We start from the raw sequence: 6,111 nt of genomic DNA on the forward strand, positions 1-6,111 counted from the left end.
GTTTTCCGATTCCACATAAAAGTAAAATCGTGGTATTTGTCTTTCTCGGATTTATTTCACTTAGCATCATACCCTCTAGGTCCATCTGTGTTGTCACAAATGGCAAGACCTCGGCCTTTCTGTGACTGATACTCGTCATATGTATGTACTGCGTCTCCTTTATCCACTCAGCCCCGGATGGACAGTGGGGTTGCGTCCGTATCTTGGCCAATGTAAATAAAGTTGCTGTAAACATAGGGGTGCACGTATCTTAACAAATTAATGTTTTTGTCCTTTTTTTGGGAGTAATTATCCAGTGATGGAATTACTGGATCATGTGGTAGTGCTATTTTTAATTTCCTTCTTTNTAAGAAATTAATGTTTTTGTCTTTTTTTTTTGTTTTTGTTGGTTTTTTTTGGTATAAATACCCAGTAATGGAATTACTGGATCATGTGGTAATGCTGTTTTTAATTTTCTGAGGAGCCTTCATTCTGTTCTCCCGAGTAGCTGCACCAGTGACTCCTTTTTCTCCACATCCTCACCCAGTGGGTTGTTGCTTTCCTTTTTGATTTTGGCCATTCTGATGAATGTGACGTCCTGTGTCGTTGCTTTGATTTGCATTTTCTTGATGATGAGTGATGATGACTATCTTTTCATGTGCCTGCTGGCCATCTGGATGTATTTGGAAAAATGTTTATTCAGGTCCTCTGCCCATTTTCAATAGGATTGTTTGTTTCTTTTGGTGTTGTGTAAGTTCTTTATATATTTTAGATATTAACCTTTCATTGGATATATCACTTAAAAATATGTTCTCTCATTCAGTAGGGTTTTTTCATTTTGTCGATGGTTTGCTGTGCAGAAGCTTTTGTGTTGATGTAGTCCCAATAGTTTATTTTGGCTTTTGTTTCCCTTGCCTCAGGAGACCTATCTAGAAAAATGTTGCTAAGGCCAATGTCAGAGAGTACACCTGTGCTCTCTTCAGGGAGTTGTGTGCTTTCAGCTCTCATATTTCTATCTTGAATCCATTTTGAGCTTATTCCTAAGAAAGGGGTCTGGTTTCCCCAGCACCGTTTATTGAAGAGACTGTCTTCTCCCTTCAGTCTACTCTTGTCTCCTCTGTCATAGATGACTTGACCGACCGTATTAGTGTGGGTTTATTTCTGGGATTTCTGTTCTGTTCCATTCATCCGTGTGTGTCTGTCTGTGCCAGGGCCTTACCGTTGTGATTACTACAGCTTCATAGTGTATCTTGAAATCTGGGATTGTGATACCTCCAGCTTCGTTCTTTTTCAGGATTGCTTTGGTGATTTGGGGTCTTTCATGATTCCGTACAAAGGTTGGTATTAGTAAGTTTAGTCTTACTGAAAGCCTGCTGTAGGCATCCCAATCTCCTTTTTCTTGAAAAGACTGAGGAAGGTTGTATATGACACAGACCTCAGGAGTTACACAGCAAAGGGGAGCTTTTGCAAGCTCATGTGCATACATTCTCATCTGGTCCTGGAAACCAGCTGTCAAGGAGGTGGGCTTTACTTTGCTATAGATATTCCTTTTTTGTTCGCTTTCTAACGTATATTTATGAGAGGGAGGAAAGGAGAGGGGATGTGCCCATGAGCATCTAGGCACCCTTAGATCTTCCCTTTTTAAGTGGGGTTTATTTATTTATTTTTTTCTCCAGAGAAGACTGAGTCTCTCCCCCCCACCCCAGAACATAGTTTGCTTATTTATTTATTTTTGTTTGTTTTTAATATAATTTATTGTCAAATTGGCTAACACACTGTGTAAAGTGTGCTCTTGGTTTTTGGGGTAGATTCCCATGGTTCATTGCTTCCATATGACACCCAGTGCTCATCCCAACAAGTGCCCTCCTCAGTGTGCATCACCCATTTCCCCCTCTCTCGCCTATGCCCCATCAGCCCCCAGTTTGTTTGCTGTATTTAAGAGTCTTCCATAGTTTGCCTCCCTCTCTTTGTGTTTGTAACTAATTTTTTTCCCCTTCCCTTCCCCAATGGTCTTCTATTAAGTTCTCAGGATCCACATATAAGTGAAAACACATGGTATCCTTCTCTGACAGACTTATTTCACTTAGCATAATACCTTCCAGTTCAATCCACATTGCTGCAAATGGCCAGATTTCATCGTATCTCATTGCCAAGGAGTATTCCATTGTATATATAAACCACATCTTGTCAATCCATTTATCAGTTGATGGACATTTGGGATCTTAGCATAATTTGGCTATTATTAAAAGCGCTGCTGTGAACATTGGGGTCCATGTGCCCCTATGCATCAGCACTCCTGTGTCCCTTGGGTAAATTCCTAGCGGTGCTATTGCTGGGTCATAGGGGAGTTCTATTGTTAATTTGTTGAGGAAACTCCACACTTTTCCAGAGGGCCTGCACCAGTTTGCATTCCCACCACCAGTGCAAGAGGGTGCCTGTTTTCTCCACATCCTCGCCAGCATCTGTAGTTTCTTGAAGTGTTCATTTAAGCTACTCTGACCGGCGTGAGGTGTTATCTCAGTGTGGTTTTGATTTGTATTTCCTTGATAGTGACGTTGAGCATCGTTTCGTGTGTCTGTTAGCCATCTGAATGTCTTCTTTAGAAAAGTGTCTATTCATGTCTTCTGCCCATTTCTTCACTGGATTATTTGTTTTTCAGGTGTTGAGATTGGTAAGTTCTTGATAGGTTGTGGATACTAACCCTTTATCTGATACGTCATTTGCAAGTAAGTTTTCCCTTTCTGTCAGTTGCCTTTTGGTTTTGTTGATTGTTTCCCTTTGCCGTGCAGAACCTTTTTATCTTGATGAGGTCCCAGTAGTTCATTTTTGCTTTTAATTCCCTTGTCTTTGGAGACATGTCAAGCAAGAAGTTGCTGCAGCTAAGGTCAAAGAGGTTGTTGCCTGCTTTCTCATCTAGAGTTTTGATGGTGTCCTGTCTCACATTTAGGTCTTTGATCCATTTTGAGTTTAATTTTGTGCATGGTTTAGGAAAGTGGTCCGTTTCATTCTTCTGCATGTTGCTGTCCAGTTCTCCCAGCACCATTTGCTAAAGAGACTGGATATTCTTTCCTGCTTTGTCAGAGATTAGTTGGCTGTGCATTTGTGGGTCCAATTCTGGGTTCTCTGTTCCATTGGTTTGTGTGTCTGTTTTTGTGCCAATACCATACTGTCTTGATGATTACAGTTTTGTAGTAGAGGCTAAAATCTGGGATCGTGATGCCTCCCGCTTTGGTTTTCTTCTTCAATATTACTTTGGCTATTCAGGGTCTTTTGTAGTTCCATACAAGTTTTAGGATTGTTCTAGCTTTGAGAAGAATGCTGGTGCAATTTTGATTGGATTGCCTTGAATGTGTAGATTGCTTTGGGTAGTATTGATGCTTTAACAATATTTATTCTTCCAGTCCATGAGCATGGAATGTTTTTCCATTTCTTGTGTTTTCTTCAATTTCCTTCATAAGTTTTTTATAGGTTTTAGCATACAGACCTTGTACATCTTTGGTTAGGTTTATTCCCAGGTATTTTATGGTTCTTGGTGCAATTGTAAATGGAATCGATTTCTTGATTTCTCTTTGTTGTTTCATTAGTGGTGTATAGATATGAAACTGATTTCTGTACATAGATTTTGTGCCCTGGGACTTTGCTGAAATCAAATATCAGCTCTAGCAGTCTTTTGGTGGAGTCTTCCAAGTTGTCCGTGTTAGAGTATCAGGTCATCTGTGAAAAGTGAAAGTTTGACTTCTTCTTTGCCAATTCTGATGCCTTTGATTTCCTTTTGTTGTCTGATGGCTGATGCTAGGACTTCCAGCACTATGTTACACAACAGTGGTGGGAGTGGACATCCCTGTCGCGTTCCTGATCTCAGGGGGAAAGCTCTCAGTTTTTCCTCATTGAGGATGATGTTAGCTGAGGGCTTCTTATAAATGGCTTTTATGATGGTTAAGTAAGTTCCTTCTATCCCGACTTTCTCCGGGGTCTTTGTTAAGAAGGGATGTTGTATTCTGTCAAATGCTTTTTTTTGCATCTGTTGACAGGATCTTATGGTTTTTCTCCTTTCTTTTGTTGATGTGATGTATCACATTGATTTATGAATATTGAACCAGTCTCGCCGCCCAGGAATGAATCCCATGATCATGATGAATAATTCTTTTATATACTGTTGAAGTCGATTTGCTAGTATCTTGTTGAGAATTTTTGCATCCATGTTGATCAGGGATATTGGCATGTAATTCTTTTTTGTAGGATCTCTGTCTGGTTTGGGAGTCAAGGTACTGCTGGCTTCATAGAATGAGTTTGGAAGCTTTCCTTCCATTTCTATTTTTGTAACACCTTGCGAAGGATAAGGTATTAATTCTGCTTCAAATGGGAAGCCATCTAGCCAGGACTCTTGTTTGTTGGCAGATTTTTAATAACTGATTCAATTTCTTCACTAGTTAGGGGTCTGTTCAAATTTTCTGTTTCTTCTCATTTAAGTTTTGGTAGTGTGTGGGTGTTTAGGAATTTGTCCATTTCTTCCGGGTTGTCCAGTTTGTTGGCATACGTTTTTTCACAGTATTTTCTGATAATTGCTTGTATTTCTGAGGGATTGGTTGTGATAACACCCATTTTCATTCATGATTATGTCTATTTGGGTCCTCTCTCTTCTTTTTGAAAAGTCTGGATGGTTTTCTGTCCCTTATGTGTTTTAAAAGCTTGTTACGTGCCCTGCACCTGTGAGGACTACTATATTAAAGAGGGGTCATACACTGCCCAGGGCTTGAGCCCCTCTGTTCAAACCATCCTCACTGCCCCACCCTCGTCCTTCCTCTGGGTCTCTTCTGCCCTTCTTTGTCCTGATTTTGGTCCCAGGTGCATGGATTCATACACCTGCTGAGTCCTACCAAAATTAATCTTCCGTAGGGATGTTCCTGGACTCCTGGTTAATTTGGCCTAAAGCATAGAAGACTTGAGGCGAAGTACTCGCTTGCTTCATTGAGATGGCTTGCTTGTCCCCCTCTGATAGCAGTGACTTCAATTTTTCTTTTTTTTTAATGTTTTATTTATTTCTGAGAGAGAGAGAGAGAGAGAGAGAGAGAGAGAGAGAGAGAGACAGAGAGACAGAGAGAGACAGTGTGAGCAGGGGAGGGTCAGAGAGAGGGAGGCACAGAATCCAAAACAGGCTCCAGGCTCTGAGCTGGCTGTCAGCACAGAGCTTGATGCGGGGCTCGAACCCACTAACTGTGAGATCATGACCTGAGCCGAAGTCAGACGCTTAACCTACTGAGCCACCCAGGTGCCCCGACTTCAATTTTTCTTTGGCATGCAGGTTGTTCTTAAAGTATCAGGATTATATTAGTATGCATTTTTAAGCACTTAAAAGTTGTTTGATGTATTTGTGTGTTTCCTGTGTTGGTGCCTGTGGATTCCCCAGAGGATGATTGAAGAATCTTTGAAGAATGAAATGGAAAAAGAATTAGAAATGAGTGTTGAAGAAGTAAAAGACCAGTATGCTTGTGGTGAAAACCCTTTAGAGAAGTATATGAAAATTCTTCAGCAAAATCAAGACCAGGAGTCTGCAGATATGGTGCCAGTGCTGTGGGCCAGANAAAAAGGTAGAAGCATAGAAAATGCAAAGGTCAAATAGAGCCTTGAATCTCTTGGCCAAGTTTCATCACTTTTGTTTGGGTAGAGATGGAAGAGATTTCAGTGTGTCAAATTTGATTAAAGTTGGCATGTCTCTCGTTACTTTAAGGACAAGAAAGAGAAAATGGAAGGTCTGTCCACGAACAGTGACTGCGTTAGTGCTCTCTGAGGCATTAATACTTAAGTCTCACACACTGTGGCTGTTGAGAATGGGTACCACACGGTTCATTTCGTGTACCTACTAAATTTCATGCTTAGAAGTCCCCTCTTTTTTAGATTCTTGAATTCCATCTATATCTCAGAGATAGTTCTTAGAGAAATCCATGTATTGAATAAAATTGATGTATCTGTAATTCCAGAATTCTTTTTCCCCTTTTGTATCAGAGCTCAAGGAAGGTTGGCGGAGAAAGCTCACAAGCGGACACGCTACCACCTAGTGACAAAGACGAAAGGTACGGCCTCCCACAGCGTGGTGTGTCCTGCGCAGCCCGTTGTGTGGCGGGCTATGTCAGC

The 6,111-nt window shown here is 40.9% G+C and overlaps 1 long non-coding RNA gene across 1 annotated transcript in view; it reads left to right on the forward strand.

Annotated features, from left to right (window-relative positions):
• Nucleotides 1–6,111, forward strand: part of LOC144229348 (uncharacterized) — a 14,691-nt gene that overhangs the window by 8,251 nt on the left and 329 nt on the right. Inside the window, exons 3-4 of the long non-coding RNA XR_013334468.1 lie at nucleotides 5,387–5,539; nucleotides 5,983–6,050. This is a non-coding gene — a long non-coding RNA (uncharacterized LOC144229348). The remainder of the gene's footprint in view (nucleotides 1–5,386; nucleotides 5,540–5,982; nucleotides 6,051–6,111) is intronic.

The sequence above is a fragment of the Crocuta crocuta genome, unplaced genomic scaffold, assembly GCF_008692635.1.
Source record: "Crocuta crocuta isolate KB4526 unplaced genomic scaffold, BGI_CrCroc_1.0 scaffold593, whole genome shotgun sequence".
Classification (NCBI taxonomy): domain Eukaryota; kingdom Metazoa; phylum Chordata; class Mammalia; order Carnivora; family Hyaenidae; genus Crocuta; species Crocuta crocuta.